Source organism: Sturnus vulgaris, chromosome 1 (genome assembly GCF_052056855.1).
Source record: "Sturnus vulgaris isolate bStuVul1 chromosome 1, bStuVul1.hap1, whole genome shotgun sequence".
Lineage (NCBI taxonomy): Eukaryota > Metazoa > Chordata > Aves > Passeriformes > Sturnidae > Sturnus > Sturnus vulgaris.
Genome location: NC_142243.1, coordinates 25,719,207 through 25,740,013, shown reverse-complemented (window position 1 = coordinate 25,740,013; position 20,807 = coordinate 25,719,207). Strand labels below are relative to the sequence as shown.

Here is a 20,807-nt window from a genome sequence, read left to right as displayed (position 1 = left end):
TTTACTGGACATTAATATGTTTTCCTGATACAAACATAATTCTCTGGCCTTTCAGTAGATGCTCAGAGGGTGCTCAGGAGCATATGGAAATCAGAAGACCTAGTGCCCTCAAAGAGAAACATGAACTGTTATTCTCTGCCTACAAATAAATAGTATGCTCTAACAAGTAATAATAAGTTTTAAAGTTTGTATTACGTTATTGTGGTGCTAGCACATCCAAAAAAATTATAAAAATGTGAAATATATGGTCTCCAGTTTATGCTTCCATTTCAGCGTATGGCATTCTTTCTTTCTTTCTTTCTTTCTTTCTTTCTTTCTTTCTTTCTTTCTTTCTTTCTTTCTTTCTTTCTTTCTTTCTTTCTTTCTTTCTTTCTTTCTTTCTGTATTTATTTGTTTATTTATTTATTATCACCGTTCTTTAAGGAAGGAGTTAGGGTTCTGTTAGGTTTCTTATATTGTATATATTTAAAAGCCCACATCCAGGGTCTGGCTCGATAAACCACTGTATTCTGATACCTTAAAAGTGAAATTTGGTCTTCTTTTAAAGAAATAGCAAAAGTCCAGAGTGACACCTAAAGTACATATTAAGGTATATATCTAAGGTACAAATACTGGAGTCAGACTTATAATTCTCATCCTGACTGAAAATATAATATTTAGGAGTTTTAACTCACTTGCTGAAGGGAATTTAACCTTAGAAAGACCATTTTATTAGGATGATTTTGATGCTTTTGGTACCCAAGTAGGCTCCCTCAGAGCAGTGCTCTCTGAAGACATGGGAGCATTTTAACGATACACAATGCTTTGGTATAGTCTATATACCCAATCATTGTGTCAGCATTAAATCATTCATTCTTAAGGTAACGTATTTGAGATGGAATACATGCTTTAAAGGGTTCTTAAATTGCAGTCATAAGAATTTAAAATAAAAGCTAAGCCAGGGGTAGCCAAGGTTTATTATTATACCTGTGTGCAGCATGGTAATCAAACCTATGGAAATGTCTGCAGCTGTACCCACAACATCCCTTCTGAAATGGTTCTGCCACTAAGCTGAGATCTTGAAGTAACTGGATTGTTGCCTACCATACAAGGTACACAGAAAAAAAACCCCAAAACCAAGGATAGAAAGCAAAATATAATTTTGGCCACCATATCCCTAAGATAATAATCTTCATGGAAGCACATGTTGAGTTTTAGTGTTAAAACAAAGAGTTTCATATTACAGATTATGGGGAGACTCGTGAACAAAACAACAGATACAGACCAATCAAAGTATCTATTGAGGCATGGAGCTGCAATACAAAAACAATCAGTGCAGAAAGCAAGGCAGAGACAATACAATTTTAAATCTATTTGATGGGCTAACTATATCTGTTGAAGCTTCTTAGGCTGAATGAATATAAAACTCATTATCAGTATTGCAGCATGCCCCGTGACACCACTTTATTTATTCGGATGAAGATTGGAGAGTGTGAGTAAATATAGGAACCCTGCTCTCTACAATTTTTTTGCAGGTAAATCCTTTGCCTATATTTGTTCTTTGTGCACTTCCCATGAGTCTCTCATACGATCTTCCTGCCCACTGTAGGAAAACAATCTTTATGGAAAGTACAGGGCATGTGAAGGAAGTGTATTTACCATTTAGAGCTGCCAGTGCACACACACAAGTCTTAATGGTGCTGAAAGCACTGAATCTTTAATCTTGACTTTTATCATTTGGTGATCTTGGTTGACTATCTCAGATGTCTGTGAAGCATTACACACTACTCAGTCATGTCTTTAAATGGTGAGAGTTGTTTGGCTGGCAGAGTCTGTTCAGTCGAACTGTGTGGCAGTAGATTTTGCTTCTGAACACAAATATCTGGGTTTTTATAAGTACTTTCCACATACCAGTTTTCCCACATGGACTGTGGATCCCAAGCAGTGTGCAGCCCATTTCAATCCATATCACCAGCCAGCACCTTGAATCCTAATGTGGGGGATCTATTCTTCTCCACTCATTTGAATACAAAAAAGTCTTATAAATAAACATTCTGAAAATATTTCAAATGCACATGACCAACCACATTTATGCATTTTCCAAGATGACACAACTTTTAAAGAGCACATTGTCAGTGATTACCAATAGTTTAAACTGTGATATTTTACCCCAAATCCAGAACTAAGCCTGATTTGATGGTGTCTGAAACCTGAATAATCTCATATGTAGGGATCTCTGTTTTTCAGTGAATTTTGAATCAGACTCACATACAATAATTATTATTTTCCTTGCTTTGTAGTGGAAAACTAGTGTGGTTTCAGACTTCCTTTTCTTTTTTTTTTTCCTCGTCCTTTTTATAATATCTGTAATTGTGACAATAATTATCTAAACTATCTTGCCCTTTTCTTTGGTGAGTAATTTGATTTGAAAGCAACTCTTAATCTCAACTTAAGCAACCTTAGGGAAGAGGTGAAAGAGAGGTCATTCAAAACACAAATTATCAAAAAGGTTTAAATAACAGAATCATTAAGATTCTATAACTGCCTTTGCATGAAAAAGATGGTAATGAAAAGAGGAAATAGCATACTATGCAATGTATTCATTGGGAAAATAACTGTAATGAAACCTAAGTCCAGGAAATAATACAAATGTAGCCTGTTCTAATTATATCATAAAGATAGACAGATGGATAGATCCCTCTCTTCCTATCATTGTTACTCTTTTAAAAATCAAACCATGCTTTCATCTTAAAAGTTACATTTTGCTCAACACACAATACAAATGTGTCACAGAAAATTGTAAGACCAGACATGCAGTCAAGTGGTAAGAGTATTTCTTTACATTTCATACAAATTGGGAAACAAATCTTATGCTTGAATCTAAAAGCAATATATTTTCAATCATTACAAATATATTAAGATTATGGGGGTACAGAATACCCCTTGGAAATATCAAAAGGAAGTCTCTATGTGCAATCATGAACCTGGTGAGACACGAAGTGAAATCACAAGTTTTCTTTAGGAAACAATTGTGCAGATGATTACTCCAGGAAACCACAATATTCATGGACTTACTTGACAACTGCAATGCAAAATGAGTAAGGTGTTGTGGGTACTTCCACTCTCCTTGGTGGCCTTGATCTCAACTCCTGCAGTCTCCTATGGCCACAAGTACAGAAGGGAGACTGGTGTAGTGGGGTCCAGTACTCCTTACCTCTTAAAATCTGGTATTAACTCAATGCAGTGAAGCACACTGTACGTAACTTTTTCATAATCTTCATTTTAAAATCTATTAAATGAACAACAGGCATGTGTTATCAAAGGATTTCTTGTGCAGAGGCACTAATATACTGGAAGAAGACGCTATGTTTGTTCTTTAGACTCACCTGCGATGAGTCACACTTGACAGGTGCGGATTTTTTTCTCTCCCCATCTGTCTTGCTTCCTTTGAGCAGAATTCCAGCACTCAGTGCCTGGTGTCCCCTGCATCAATAAACACCCCTAGGATGCTAGTGTTACATCTTCACCTGACATAAAAACAAATGAAATAGTTCTTCTGTATATCCAGTTCTGTTTCACATAGCTTTGGCAACTGCCAGCTGGAATAGGAAGAGACACTCTGATTTCAATAGTTGACAGAAATGATACGCAGAGAAAGCCAGCCAGTGACAACTGAAAAGGAACAGGACATTACAGAAAACCTGTATGTTAACACCAGAGTCCAAGGCCAAAGAGAGCAGATTCAAATCTCACCCCTTCCTTGTCCCAGCTGTCACCAGGCATCAGACCTAAACAATTCTCAAGTTCATTATTTTTATAGTGACTCATACTAAATGCCCCTATACATAGGTAGTGCAGCTGCTGTCAAGCACAGATCACACTGAATACACTGCAGAAAGAGAGGGGCAAAATGACTACAACTCAGCACCCGTGTACTTCCTGGACACTAAACTATATGCAAACTTGGGTAAACTATAGCAAACTATAGGCAATCTGGGGTACTTAATGTACCACACAGTGGGGACTTGGTATCCTGCATATAAACCCACACACAGCAGCTTTCTCAAGCACTGCCCTCCTCCGAACAAGGACCTGTTAGAAGAAGACAGGAGTATGAATCAAGTGAAAAGACCAGATATTCTTCATGGCTTCAGCTGTTCTTCTTTTCTTCTATCCCACTGAAGACATCTGCTTCCAGTGAAGAAGGGGAAGAAAAGGAAAAGGAAGAAAAGAATAAAGTTTGAGAGCTGCTAATAGAGTAGACAGTGGGCACACTGTAAAATATTTTCCTAATGCCAAGCCTCTTCTTGTATTGGAATAGTGCTTTTCCTCATGACCACCACTGTATGCATGCATCTATTCTTAAAATGTGCAGATGTCCCCTTGTGGGTACATCTAAAGATTTGGAGAGCCAAGGAAAGGGCAGAGAATTTGTCATGAACATTTTTCCTACCAAAGTCAAACATTTTGATCTGAGTAACATAAAAAGGCTCTGTGACTATGGTAAAATGTGGAGATTTTGCTGTAGATCTCACTTTTATTTATTCCTCATTCCCTAAAATTTCAATATAGCAAATTCCAAGGCAAGCTTGTCTAGAGACTTCTAATATGTTCTAATAATTTCTTTCCAACACTATGATATTTCCAGGCATGTGACAAATTCTGGATGGAGCATTTATGACACCTGACTTCTAGAGCATTCACATGCTTTTTCAATGACAGCTGCCAAGAAGAAATAGCATCCTCCAGCTGCACAACTTTTTTTCCTTCTCTTACTTGTGAATTGAGATGTTTGGCTTTAAAGTGGCTCTCTGTACTGTATTCTTAAAACTGCAATTGTCACTTGATGAAAGGAAGCCAAATGCACCATCAATGACATCTGACTGCAAATAAAAATCTCTTTCCTAAGGGCATAATGGGCAGGATGCAGCCATATCATTCTTTCCTCTTATTAAATTGCACTATCCTTGGAATATCAGGCACTAGACACATGGACTCCACAAAAATATACAAAACAGAAGCAGGGTACAAAAGGCAAGCACATGTTCCTCCTCAAAACTGAGCACTATGGCATTCCATGAATAAATTAATGTGATTGCTCCTCCAAAGAAATACCAGGGAAAACATCTGGCACTAATGCAACGCCAGGTACTTCTCACCTTAAGCCTGGCCTTCACAGTGAGATAAAACCATGGGGGAGGAAAGAAACATCAGTTTCTCATTATCTGCAGTTTCTCACTTGCAGGATAAATTTTAAAGAACAACACAAGCATATGCATAATAATTGCCAGATAGTTAAACAAGGGTGAAAAACATGATCAGATGAAACAAAACTCTGAGTTTGTTCATTCTTTCCTCTCACAGCTGCTGTCCAGCCACAGTCTCCTTCCCAAGTCTAATTAGCAGCCCAAATTAAGCCTTCATGCTACTCTGTTCAATAGAGTTTGCAAGTGGCATACATTTGCACTGATGTGCTGTGGTTGAGGTTTTCTTAAGTGACTCTCTGCTACTATTTAGATGTTGAGAAATCTGATTTCAGAAAGGGCTAAGTGTCTTGACACACAGATAGATTCTTTGTATAAGGACTAAAATGTCAAAGACAATCCAGAGTGAATAACTAGTTGTAGTTCTGGAGGCAGTAGATCCACTGAGGCCCCCATATCAGACCTACCTACCAAGTACACACACCCTATAGCACCTTCAGTGACACAAGACATCAATTGTTAAAAACCTTAAATGTACCCCACAAGCCAAACAAGGAGATTTTTGGCTTTTATGTGTGCTGTATCCAGATACAATGACCCTAAAATTTTTATCACATTTCTCCAGCCTAATACACAGAAAATAACACTGCTAATAAAAGTCAGATTAAATATTGGTAACAGTTTTTTGTTACTTTTTAGTATTTCCTTTATTTACTCCTATGATATTATCTGCAAATTACAGTTCATCTCCAAAGGGCTCACATAGGACCAGCAAAAAGATGCCCTCTTGACCACAAACAACTGCAAGGCCAAGGACAGACCTCCCTTTTATTACCACTGGGTGGAAGAGGAGCAGCTTAATAGGGAGATCCTCACTGTACAAAGAATCTTAATCACATACTCTCCACGTCCCTGTTACATCCTCCCCAGAGAAAAGCTTACCACATCTCCTCTTCACCACAAGCAAGAAAACACAGGGATCAGAAGAATCCTTTTGCTTTTATCTATCCTCGTTTAGAAGCATAGGAGGAAGGGGATCTCACTGTGAAACCTCCTTCCATTTATTTCATGATACGGCTTGAATCCCTAAGTCACGACATTTCTTTCTCTCTTTCACAAGGGAAGGCCAAATTCTGTTTTGCATGGGATACATGAAGAGTTGATTTGGGCTTTCCCAAGCAGATATCTAGTTCAGACCTCAACTGAGAAGTGTCTTGCATAAGAAGGACTTAGATGCAGAGCGAGAAAGGAGAGGACGCACATCAGTGCTCTAATCTCTGATTGCACAGCAAGCCCAGACCCTGGTGCTCCAGTGAAAAGCACCATGCAAATTACCTTAACTGACCCCAGTTTATTCACAGAGCATTTTATTCTAGAACATGCATCCTGTGAATCCCCTTGGCAACTAGCTAACAGCCAGCAAAATATTCCCTGCCAAATGCCCATTAAACTTCACATAGCGTTCCTACACCAAAGAGGCTTTATCTCTAGTTTGTGGTCACATTTTTTTAAACATCCTGCAGTACCAGATAAGCTTTTAAAAAAGGTATTCATTATTTGATGTTTCTTTTGTTCAGATAAAAATGACAACAAATAAATTCAGAAAAATAAAAAAAAACAGACATCACTTTCATATTTTCGGTTGTGCTATTCACATGACAAAGATACATTTTTAACATTCCTGCCCAGGATATTAAAGTCTTGCATTTTGCCGAGAGAGAATTTGGGTATAGAGAGTTTCATTATCAGAGGTCTCAGCATTTCTTCTTGTCTGTATCTTCCCCAACAGAATCTTGGATGTCATGATCATTTTCTGGGAAAGCAGTTTTGACCTTCCACAGAAAGCTATTAAAAGTAATCTGGATCTTACAGATACAGCACTTTAACCTGAGAATTTTAAATAAGCAATAGCCCTTCTAAATTATTTAATAGAGATTTAGCATCAAGTATTAGCTCCTGGACAGAGCTGTATGTCAAGTATATGTCGTATAATTTGTTACTGAAGGATGAACATTAATGTCTATTGCCACCTTAGAAGACAGGCTCAACCTGGGCAATACTTTACTAATAGTTTGCAGGGTGGGAGGATTTTGAATTTCTATCATTTTTAATGATTCATTTGTGCTTTAATGGGGAGCCAGGTTCACTTCACATCCTTGGGCCATTAAAGACATTTTACCCCCCAAGTTAATTCTGTGTTCATTCTCCAAAATGAATATTCATACCATTCAAATGCAATTTTTAATTAACAGCACCAGCAGCATTATCATTATTACACCTGAAAGATTCAAAGCCAGATCAGAGAAATGTTGCCACAATAGAATTCACTAAAGTCTGCTCACATTCTCTTCTAAGGCTGATCACCTTTAAAGTAACGAGAATAAACTGTGGGATAATATAAGACAGATCTAATTAAGATAATGAACTGGAGATTATGAACATTGCTACTCCATGTCTGAAGAATTTTAATATATTAGTCTAACAGAAGGTTAAGGATTTACAAAAGGAAAGATAGTGAAATACACAATGTGGGCTTTTTGGACAAAGCTTGAGATTCAGCACCCAAAATGTATAAATAAGTGGGATAAAAGGAAATCAAGGAGGATATTTCAGGAAACATACATCATAATTTCTTTTAATTAATATAACTTATACTTCCAAAGAACACATGACGAGAGAATTCTCTCTACAAAGAAAAAGCAGGCAGGGAAACATTGTGGGAAGCTGAGAGGCACTTATAAGGCTATACTGCGGAGAGTTTTATCCTAGCTTCAATCTGATATGGCTATTACAGACTTGGATGAATTTTTCTTGAGGGAGCAGCCTAATTAACTTGCCAGCAGCAGCATGGAAAGAAAAGGGAGGGAGGCAGGCAGAGAGGAAAGAGGTAAATGAGCTGTTAGGTAAAATAGAGTTGATATCAATAAGACCTACTGTTCAGTTTCTGAGAAGCTTCATCTTCCAAAACAAGGCAGCAGAGAGACAAATGTTTGAGGGTGAAACTAGAACTAAACAATTTTCTGTAATCAATAGCAGATTGTCAGAAATCGTCCTTCTCACATTTGCAGAGGTACATTCTTCAAAGCAAGTGCCTGGGAACTACTGCCTTGGAATCATACCCCCTGATAATTCACTGTAATTATTCTGCTACAGGTAAAGTTTCACTCCAGAAAGAATCATTATTACCCTTCTAGAATAGAAACATCAGGTTACTAGAATATCAATTGAGGAGTAAGTAAAATTAGGCCAGGCTGTGTTGGCTCAGTGCTGCACAACATGCCTCCTCTGGAAAGGGGGGACACTGGGAAAAGAGAAGTTTTCAGGGGTAAGTCAACACAGAGGCACAACTGCAGCTCAGGTAGGCATAACCTGCCCATCGCTGGCAACGACAGGAGCGTGTCTGCAGCAGCACAGCTTCCACCAGACTGCACTGTCCTGCCTAAAGCTGTAGGTAAGTGCTGAGCTGAGAAGCCTCGGCTGCCACAGGGGGATTGCTGCCCATGCTCAAACTGGCCAGTGTAACACCTGTGAGCCAGGAGCCTTCCTGCCTGAGGGGTGACACCACTCCTGGACATGATTTGCTCTGTGTTGCGTGCTGCTGCTGTAGACTAACAGGTCCTTGATGTGCCCCAGTACCTGTGCAAGTCTAAACGTGTCAAAATGTCCACAGTGTTATTCTGACTCATCACAGACTCCTCCACAGAACTAAGCCAGCATGGCTCGAGGGAACAGGAGGCACCAGACCCTGCACTCAGGGTCCCTTAACAGAGGCTGGTCACTGGACACAGTGGGGGAAGCAGTTTTGTGACAGCCGGCTCAGAATGCCATTTCATGTTGTGTTGCCATAGCAATACAATACAAGGAAAATAGAATAGAATTTTCCCTGATTAAAGACAAGGTTTAGCTTAGAAAATATCCTTTGACAGAAAGAAGTAACTGAGAATAAAATGAAAGTAATGTTATTCTGATCAATTTCTATTGCTCCAAACAGGATGCCATAGACAATTCATAATGGCTCCAACATTCATTTCCAAAAGGATAATTCTCACTGGTGTCACCTGTCAAATTTTCATCTTGTTCCAGACACAGAGGTTGCACTATAGATAAGCTTAATTGTCATTGGCTTCACTGAAATAGCAGTGCTATTTCTCTGTGTTTAGGAGCATCCACTTTCCTCAAAAAAACAGACATCTATGGATTTGGAGACAGAGAAATCAAATTTTTTGAGCTCTCCTTCATATTATTCTAGTAAAATAAGCCCCAAACAAACAACTTTCTCTCCCAAAAGCAGCAGAAAGAGAATATCCATAACACAATCTCTACAAAGAGTAAAGCCTGCCTGTGAAGCAGGCAGGTTCTGGAACCTTGCTCAGTGCTTGGGCTATGCAAGGAAATAGGGACATAACCAGACTCACTATTTATACACTGAACAACAAGCACATTTCTTCTAGCCTTGATTCTCTCATATTAGCACAGTATTTAAAGTAATTCCAAAGGAAAATATTCAGCTGGGCACACTTGCCCCCTGAGGAGAGGGTGAGAGCATAAACATACACCAGCTGTTCCTCATGCTGCTCTGTCCTCTTCTCTATGTCATTCTGGTGCTTTGGTCATGAGCACAATACAAAACCCCAAAAGAATAAACTGGAAATGAAGACTGTCCTAGTATCTCTGAGAAAAGCCTGAAAAAATCAGAACAAGAGCACTGAAGCAATTCCTTACAGGTCTGCCAGCTGTCTACTATACACCAGCTCACTGGGAGAGGACAAATTAAATGAGGAGTCATCTTCACTCCTTGAATTTTAAAACAGATTCTTAGGGTACGACTTGAAAAAAAATCCAGTAGACTGTAGAGGTGGCAAAGCCTGATCTTTTAGAAAAATCTGATTTATCTAATGACTTGTGTTGATCAAATTGACAATGCACTGCAATAAACTGTTAAACCTGCCCTGATTTGTACATATTTAATTTGACATTTGACACAAGACACTTCCACTGTGATGGGGAGGAATATTGCAACAACATGCAACAATGAGCAAGGCAGACAGTCAGTGAGAGCACAAGGCTCCCCTCTGTAAACACTTGGGTGACAGGAGGAGGTTCTCTAGCCAGAGGCAGACTCTCTCAGCCTGCCAGTCAGCCCACACATTTCCCTCCATGAACGTAGAAGATAAAGCAAGGAAAAGAAAAGGCAGCTAGAAATATATAAGTAAAGTTTAAGCAGATATTGGCCAGTGGAGTTGAAGAAGGTTGGCCTGCCTGCTTTCAGGGAAACAAAGCATTATTTCAGGGATACTGAGTGACTTGTTTTAAACCTTTTTCTCTAACTGCTACATTACCTTGGATTAGAAGTGCCACTAAATTCAGGCTAGTCACAGTCCTGTGGAGACAAGGACTTCAAAGAGCAAAAAGGTCACTTGATTTCACACCAAGACTTAAAGGTACAGAAGCTAAAACATGAGATTTGATAAAGGGGAAATAACATGAATAAAGTTCGCTTTCCAAATAATTACCATCTAGTGAAAATTTTACTGAGAAAAGATGCAAAATAATTTTATTTTCCTGTATGATAATTCTGATATTTTTCCAGCCAGGTAACATAATTGCAGTTTGATAATTTTTAGTGTTGCATATAATCATCACGGAGAAATAAGACAGTACTTGTCATCTCTGATTTTCAGAGCTGAAATATTTCTCCCTGTATTTACAGATTCTCCCATTCTGTCCAGGATGTTTTAGGCTTAAAAAGAAAAATTAAATCCAAAATGGTCATAGTTCACATAAATACAAAATAACTCTTGATTTTTCTCTTTTCTTATGGAAAAACAGAGAATTAATTCAGAGATTGAGAACCAATACCTGTCTGCAATGTCACTTAGGAAAGTTTTTTCTTCTGATTTAACTGGAAATTAATGACATTTTTTGTTGCAAGATCTGAACTCCCAAACTGATGTACTACCAATTATTTCTTTTGTTATCAATGTTTATTGGTTTTTTTCACAGCATTGGATTTCCCTAGCACTTTTGTTTATAAATATTTTCCTTCCACAACATTCAAATCAATAGTTTCAAAAATTCTTTTACTCTACATTATCTTTCCAATTTTTTTGGCCTCAAGACCATATTTTTATCCCATGCATATGCATAGAGATGACAAGATCAAGAGACACAAGCTCACTTAAATCTCATCATCTGTCTTATATCCAATGTACCGTACATTAATGGAGCATAAAAGTTTTTTAATTAAATAAAGGGACAAAATTCAGTTATGATGACAAAAGCTGCTATAATCCAGCAATCACCATTTTAACTGCTGCAGGAATACATGAGTAGGACATGCAATTTGAGTAACAATGAGAATATTGACAAATATTGAATAGCTGTGCGAAAGTGCAACATTTGGTGTAGTAGATGTATCACTGTCAAAAGTGAAGGAGAACAGACATGTCACCAGGTCAAGAACAAAGCTCAATTTCACACTACCTGTATACTCATCTTTAATTAGTTCTCTTATAAGCAAACTCCAGGTACTGAAGTGTATCACTTTATAAAAGTTTTAAAGACCCTTGATATTGGGCTGTTCTGTTAAAAATAAGTTAACTTAAGGAATAGTCAGTTGGCAAAAAGACCAAAAAGTTTCCCAACAAGAGGAAGCTACCTCTTACCACTCTTTAACTCAGCAGCTGCCAAGATGACCTGCATCAAAATTATCAGGTCAATGAGGTGCATCTCCAGCTTGATAGGGGAGTGTGAGGAGGGAAGCATTACCACCCTTTCAAGAGATCCTAAAGAGAATTTTCCAGAAGTCTTGACTTACATTGTCATTTTGGTAACCATTCTGGAAGGTGTCCTCACAACTAAAAGTCACCCTAGCAAATAGCAAATCTGCTGGCCCAGTGACCTTTCCACTACCAAGAAGTAAAATGACCTATTGCAGAGTCATGTATTGTGGTTTTGAATTACATGTCCTAATTATTCACTCTCCAGCACTGCAGGAAACCACAAAGGAAAAATGGCACCCTTTCTGCTAGGCCAAAAGCATGGAAAAAAGTCCAAACACAACTCAAAATCCAACCCTGACACAAAGACATTACAATTTAGGGACAAGTCTCAGGCATCTTATACATAAGACCTAGAGAGATTAAACAAAATCCTCATGATCACTCTTTGCCATGCAAAAGCAGCGTGGAGCCCTAAAGGGGACCTAAAAACCCTTCACACCAAGTAAGGTTTCTTTAGAAGAGGCACTATGAAAGAACCCAATAAGCTTTGTTCCTAACATCCTTTCTCAAGGTCTGGTGAAAGGAGCATGCTTCAGCTTGGAGTGGGGACAAAAGAAACAGCATTACGGATATTCCAGCCATGACATTTCTATTTCATGCAATCCTATTTCACATTCCCATAGGACACCGAAGAAGAACCACAGTTTGGACTGAACAGATTACACTACAGCTTTCACCAGACTCCAGGCCAATTCAAGGTTAAAGGAGCTCAGAAGCATCTTGAAGCTACTTTTGCCTCTCTTCCTACAGGGTCACGATTTCTGTGCTTCTACTCTAGGGACAGGACACAGAATTTCACTGTGATTTGCTCAAAGTTGTCAGTTCCAGAACTATTTCAGATGTCATGAGTTCTCAGTCTGCCTTCTTTATGCTGTTCTTTAGAATGGGGGCTGCGTAGCCTGGAGAAGAGACAGCTCACTGGGATGTTATCACTGTGCATAAACACCTGAGAGGAATGACTAAAGAAGTCTCTTCTTAGGGACAGGGTAAGAGCAAATGGGGCACAAACTGAAATACAAGAGATTGCATTTTTAACACAAGCAAAGCATTTTTTTTAATGGTAAGAACTGTTGAACATTGGAATAGAGAGGCTGTGAAATCTCCACCCTTGGAGATACTCAAAACCCAACTGAAGACAGCCTTAGCAACCTGCTCCAGCTGACTCTCTGAGCAGTGACTTGGACAAGACAGAGGTTCCTCACAAACTCAGCCACTCTGAGGTCAGGAACCCTTCTAGACAATAACTTGATGGCTATTTCACTGCAAGTAACTGAAAATTACTGGCATTTGTGGTGCTTGCCTCAAAATATTTTCCTTCTCTGAAGGAAGGCAGAGGTTGCACATGGATGTGCAAATGTGGAATACAGTGCTGGATGAATTTCTTCCAAGTTAGTATTTCTGCCTGCTCTAGCATGATTCACAAGGGTCCCTGAGTGGAAGAAATGCTGCAGAAACTTGGAACTAGAGAACTTCCATATGCTGCTCTGTCTTTAGTGATGCCCCAGTTTTATGCTTAGTTACATACAGACTTTCTCAGGAAATTGGCCTCAAGAGACACTTTTCACTGAGGCGTGGGTGGGGTGGGCATGACTTGAGGGTGAGGTTTTCAAGGGCATCTCAGGGATTTAGGAAACTTACTTACACTAGAAAGTGAGAACTGGGACATCCTTTCCTTTGGCTGGTGATGGACATGCTTCCCACCATATTTATTCCTTGCTGTGTATGATTCCTTGCAATGAGAACTACAGCTTCAGTGATGTGAAACCACATTAGCCTCACAGGCTACATAATTCTCTAAAAACAATAATCTGCTGTGGTTCTTGTCACTCCAGATGCTTTAGAGTAGCTTTCCATTTCCGGAGACACAGACAGAGAGGCTCACAGCATGTATCAGGTAGCAAACAGAAATTCTTTGCTAGGAAATAAAAGTCAACATGGTCAGGTTTTCGAGTTTCCTAAAATGATACATTTCTGCAATGTCAGATGATTAACCTATTGGGATTATGCACAGCACCAAAAGAGCTGACTTTCTCCTTACATTTTTTCGCAGTATCTATAGCACCAATCAGTACCACTACCATTGTCTCTACTTTGCAAGCTGTCACAGTAAAGTACACAAATTAGGAACTACATGAAGAGCCACATATTTTGCATCTAGAAATATGTTCAAATATTCACACTGACTTGCCTGAATCCTAAAAAAAAAAAAAAATCTCACCTTTCACTTTCATCTCAGAGTCCCTGATAGGAAAATATGAATTACCTGTAGTAGCTGCATCGTGGACTTCTGAGCCCTAGAAGAGCACGACTTGTGAGACCACTTACTAAGTACCACACTATCCTGACACTGGGATCTAAGAACGCCAAATAGAAGATGAGGCAGGAATAAAAACAGAAAAAACAATGTCTGTCAGGTCTGCCTGTCACAGATAGGAGCTTCTTTGACTCTGCTGTAGAGCTAACAAACAGAAGGGACATTCATAACATGCACACCCTTAGCCTCCCCCCTCCCTCCTTTCCTCTCTTTGAAAAGCCAGAGCTCTTTGCATCTCTACTGCATCTCTAGTTTCAATGATGCTCAGTTTCTTTGATTCCACATTGATATTTCACAGATTCTTAATGGCTCCTTATTAAACCAAAAAGTGCGTTTTCATACATGCTAATGAGAAGAGCATAATGTCAGCTCAAGGATTTGGAAGTACAGCTCCACAGTGAAGCACTTTGCCAAAATACCTCAGTATTCACATGGGCAGGTGAAAAATACACTTGAGGGCAGAGTAATAACAAAGTCATATTCACACGTAAGGACATCAGAGCATACATGGCATATAATGAATTTGTGTTTAAACATCTGAATGTAGTGCCTCTGCATAAAATGCTGTGAAGGGATTAAGCCAAAAGAGTCATGTGGCAGTGACTCAATAAGAAAGATAAAGCACAATCATTTAGGCCCCAGTTTCCCCCAAACCTTAGCGTCAGCTGCTCAGGCTTCATTAACATTACCACATCTTGTGCTTCAGCTATTAACAGCATACTACATTGTGACTGGCCTTTTGTGGGGACACAAAAAGAATGAGTGGTCACAAGGAAACCTTTGTGCCTCTTCCACAGTTGCATAGGAGAGCCAGTCCTTGCAGTCCACAGCTGTATAGGGAGTTTCAGAGTTAATAATGCCAGCAGCAGAACACTTTTCAAAGGAAAGTGGAGCAGAAGGGAGGGCAGTTAAAGCTCTGCTCTCTTTCTCTCACATTAGCTACCAAACTAAACAGAGGGAGTTTATGCTATACCCCCACAAAGGAGACGTACAAACTACTTGTCATTGAAGAAATCCTTCCCATGACACTGAGACTTTTTGCCTGCCCTTGAGAGCTGACAGGCGCAACGCTTTCAGGAATTACCAGTGCTGCAGTGCACCTGCAGTTCCCCCAGGATTTTGCTGTGCCCTTGGTAGTGTCAGGAGAATAGACATCATACAGTATTTATGCACGTCCTATTGCTGGATTTATTAATGGATTTTTAAGCACTGGCCATATGCACAGTTCTTAGTACGACACTAGCTCTGCCTGGATGAGATTATTTGTTACATATTTCTTCATTCTCTGCCTCAAAAAAATCACAGAGTATTTTAGAAGTTATATAAAAAGCCTTACTCGCTCTCAAAACACCAAGTCCATCAGCATGCCTAACTAGCCAATTAGCAGCCCTGAATTTGTCTTAAATGTCAAACTTTAGGAATAAGCATCTGGGTAGTAAGAATTGTAAGCTTGTTCTTACTAAGGATATGCTTACAGTCTGTAATATGAGCTGCAAGCTCTATATAAAAATTGTTCACAATCTTCCGAAATAAAAGAATAAAATAAGAAATATGTGATGACACTAGAAAACCAAAACTCTCCTAATGCAGCAGGAATTAAGCTATTTCAAGGCTATTTTAAATAAAGCTGGACGTGTCTCGAATGCAGAAAATCCATTTGTGTCTGAGTGAAAGAAGCCAGCAGGTGTCAGCCTTGCTTTATCCAACCAGCCTCTCTCTGGCTCGGTAGCAAATTCTTGCAAATTTGTTTGCTCTAATTTTTGACCATAATTTTCTTCTCAGGAGTAATAGTTACACAAGTTAACTGTGTTATCACAAAATTCTATATTGAGCAATATTTGTATAGGTTAAAATGTTGAAACAGCTGTTACCATAGCAACTGCTTCATCAGATGGATTATAATCAGGTGAACAAGGAGACTGGAACAACTTCCTGATGAGAAATTCAATTAATATGTCAGTGTTTGTACGCAGAAGCCAAACAGCAATTTGTCTGAGTTGGCAGTCACATTTCACATGTGATTTTTTTTCCACAAGGGAAATGATGAGCATAATACCTTTATGCTTCCCTCACATTTATATGTATGCCTGTTTTCGAAACACACTTATTTCCTTTATACAAAATTCTAACTCCTGAAACGGTGTGCGGGCTTTCACTCAATACATAAATCACAAAGGGAGGGTTTTGTAATGCCGGTGATATTCTGCTGTGTAACAACATGCAAACAAAATAGTGTTTCCTTTATTTAAAACGCATATAATATCACTTTTAATCTAAAATTTTATAAAGACAAAGTGCTGTAGGCTAAGGGCAAAAAAAGCCCAGTCCTTGTGCAACTCAGATTTTGAAAGGCTCCTTATCTCCTACTACACTGCAATTTCCACAGCACTCTGAATTCCCAGGGATGCTGTCAGTCACTCTGACGGGTGCAGCACCAAATGGTCTTTATTTCTGATGATCTTTTAAACTCACTCCCCCCATCCCAGAACTGTTGTAACCCACAGGAAGCACCTCCAATGAACAGTGCAAAAAATGTGTGTGTGGAAGACTCTTGACTCGTCATCTTCCTATCTACCATAATTTGATGTAGGGACTTGTAGTAATTTCTTCTGAGATCCCCAAATAATTTCTTTGGTGTATACTCATGTGAAAGTGCCCTTTGGGTCTCATATTTCAAAACACTTTGATCTGCTTCAACCACAAAAACCTTCAAATGTTAGTTGATAGAAAAGCCATCTTGTTTCCATTTGAAAAAGAAATGTAACACATTACTTTGATTATTTCCAAAGTCTCATACTTTTTTATTAAAAACTCATACAAAGAACATGCACAAATTTCTCAGAAGCCAACATGAAGATTTTCCCACACATAAATTTCAAGTCTGGAATTCCACCTGATCATATGCTCAAAATAAGCTTCCCTTTCTCTGATAGGACTTCCACCCAGGACTACGTTCACAGTTCCCCTTGTACTTTAGTTATTTTTACTTTCCAACTCCTATTTATCTTTAGGCAGACACAAAACTGATGCATCAGTCCCTGAATTTGTGATCAATTTTGAGGCAAGTCCTTTCAGCTGCCCAGAAAAAATCTACTTGGGCCTTGTTCAGCCTAACACTAGCTTCTACTGCTATGTTTCTTATTAGAATGAGGGAAATTCCATGGCTTCCTCATTTAGAATAAAGCAGAGATAATGTAGCAATACATACCAAACAATACTTCTGAGGTCAGCCAAGCAGCACCACCATCAAGCAGAGCAAAACTCTGTGCCTCACAGGATATGGTTGAAGTGGAAGTTCACAGTAAGCTTATACTCAAAATGAAGTTTGATACTCTCATGAGTAAATCAGTGTCAGCATATGAAAAATGTGGTTTTCTTTGAGGCTTTGTATCAGTGCCTCCTTATTACCCCAGTTCTGCGAATATGGAAAGCTTTCTGTGCAACCACAAGTATAACAAATAGCCTTTAACACTGATCTGTGAAATTTCAGTTGGCTATTGCAGTTAGGTGACATCCAAAGATATGTGAGAGGCAGATTAGACTAACAAACAAGCCACTGGATGGAGACTTAGATGTCTAAGGTTCAGAAGACTTGCCTTCCATTTTCATCCTTTTCACTCACATATGATGGGACTGCAGATAAGGCACTTCCTCTCACTGTAACTTTTTTTCTGCCGTCTTTTTTCTGTATTCCCTGTTAGGATTATTTTGAGACAAAGATTGCTTTCCATTTTATTTACATAGCAGAGATTACGTAGCAGAGACCACACATTGTCAGGATGCCTGAGTGCTCAAGGAATGCAGTTATCCTACATTAAACAACATTATTAATAAATCATAGATACCATGGCAAATGTCAACTCAGTGAAAATAAATTCTAGTCACATAAGCAATGCCACCCATCATATGCCTTAATGGTATTTTATTTTTTTTTAAATGTTACATTAAACATTTCCTGAAATCATACTTTTTCAGTTCCTTTTGTGTACTGGAAGAGTCTGGTAAAGAATGTGTTTAATTTGTAAAGAAATAACTTCAAAATCTAATCCTAATGGGATTTCATTAACGCAAGTAACTCCTATTTGTACATCAGAAAGCAACAAAGGAGTTAATTGTCTTATTTTAACATCAATGCACCACATCTAAATTTCTGGACACTAGAAGTGAAAGATGCTACATTCAATGACAATAAAACACTTGTGCATTTTTCATTATGTGAATTATTATAAACATATGTAAATTGATTTGTATTTGTACATGATATAAGATCAGAATTATAGGAAGTTGAATCAAATCAAATAAGCAATTTTGGTGAAGATAAAGTATTTTTCTGTCATGTTGGCATCTGTACTAAAGAATTAGAGGACAAATGCACAAATTCTAATCTTTGGGCATATTTTTACCTGAAGCCTTAAGACACTAAAACAAAGGCAGCAGAATAGCCAAGTTCAAGGGAATCAAAACAGTGTCAAGATGCTGCCTCTATCTTGTTTTCTTTAATTAGCTTGGAAACAAGGCTATGCCTACAGCATGACAACACAGTCAGACATCACCAAATATTTCTCAGCTAGGTGCATTATACAAACATTACACAGAAGCACAGGCCAGCACAAAACTGGCCATTTCTAGTAAGTTCCATTCTGTTTGCTAGACATATTCAAAGAAAATGGTTTTGCTGAGTTCATGCCACGGAGTATCAGCTTAACCAATACAAACTGACAATTACTAGCACTTCCTACTGTTTTTCAAAAGCAAAATCAAAGTTGCCCTCTCATATTTGTTGGTTCTTATCAGCTGAAAATGTTCAACATAAGTGAACACAGAAGGTTTGGTGAAATTCAGGCAGTTGCTGATAGGCCTCTTTATGAAGCCCTTCACAGATTTCTGCTACATCATTTCAGGCCAAAGATCTTTCATAATCTGCTGACATTTCCTATCTGTAACTATAAATCATGTATCTCAACACAATCTACTGTTCCAGATCTCTTATCATTCTTTTTTTTCTTCTTAATTAGAATTTTTTTGAGATTTAATTTGCAGAAATATACCAGTGTATATGGATCATGTTTTTCAGCTTGTGTAAAGTTACATGGGCATAAAGTTTTTCAGTGGCTTAGCTGGAGAAAGCTTTAGATCTGTCCTGTGAGCTGGTTACCTAACTGTCCTTTGTGCCTTGGAAAATATCCTGTGAGGCCCCATATTTACTTTTCTATTTATTTAAAACAGTTTGGATCTGAGCCAATAAGGTTCATTAAGAGGCACTCAACCAGGTTCTTCATGTAAATTTCTAACATCTTTATAAATACGTGGACAGCAAGACAAAGAGTATTAAGAAACCAGGCTTCCCTTGTATCAGTCATAATCTCCTTTGAATTAAAAAAAATCCAACCAGAAATGGAAGAAGGATAATTTATTTTATAACCTTAATGTGCACCTCTTCTCCCAAAAACCAGACAAAGTGGCAGGTGGTGTGAGAAAAGGGCTAGGGGAAATCACCAAACATCAGGAGGCTGTTATACAAACCACAGAGATAGCCCTCTCTGCATTGGGTGTGCATCTGCTCACACACAGCCTCTCAAGCAGTCCACTGCAGAATTACAGGGGATTCAGAGAAGAATGGAAGCAAAAAAAGAGAAGAGTTTTACAAAGAGAGACTTAAAATATTGATATTTCTTTTCTTAGAAAAGAAATGAGATCTAGCAAAGGCATTTCAATCCTACCTCTTAGAAATCCTTACCATGTCTATATACTAGTGATATCAGGGTTGCAATGGTCAATTTGAGTGACAAACATGCAGAAGCAAGAAAACTTCATGGTTATGATCTTAAATTCAGGGATTAGGCTGAGATCTACATGTGACCTGCAACTAGCTCCTGTACAGCTCTTTGCATCTTCCCCTAGTGCTGGCTGCATTTCAACACAGGACAGCACACAGGATTCATAAAGCAGTGCAATTTCTTTGCTACTTTAGCCAACGGACACAGTCCATGAAAACATGAAAATGGGCATATTCCCAAGGCTATAAGATAGAGTCATTAAAATAAGGAAATTGCAGTTGCAACACTACCCAACTAACTTCCTAACTTTCATTCCCGAGAAACAGAACTTAAAAATCATTCATAATGTATCCTGCTTCCCTGTTCAGTGCAGTCATTCCTTCCAGCTCTTTATCTCCAAAATGCCTTGGATAAAACCTGCAGGAACTAAAAATAACAGCATTAGCTCATCATCACACTCTGGTCAATGAGTTGAGTAATGCAAACCTTATGAAAATGTATGTTTAGAGCCCTTGCAGATGAGCTGTATAACACAAGCCATTAAACACAACTCTATTGATCTAATTTCATTATTTTCAGCAGACTGGAGTTTAGAAATTATGAGCTGCACTAATGAATACCAACCCAAGGGAAAAAATGGCTCTAATTGATGAAATATTAGTAGAAAACACCTACGATGAGATGTTTGCTATTATAGATAAAGGTTTACTACAGTGTAAATCTATGTTCATGCAAAATACTCAAAGCTTAG

General features: G+C 38.5%; 1 protein-coding gene across 1 annotated transcript in view; it reads right to left on the bottom strand.

The window, feature by feature from the left end:
• The window catches only part of NXPH1 (neurexophilin 1), a 183,123-nt gene extending 168,807 nt beyond the window's left edge, over positions 1-14,316 (bottom strand). The window contains exon 1 of the mRNA XM_088162259.1: positions 14,229-14,316. The gene's annotated coding sequence lies outside the window, so the exon portion shown is untranslated. The remainder of the gene's footprint in view (positions 1-14,228) is intronic.
• Positions 14,317-20,807: the final 6,491 nt, after the last annotated feature.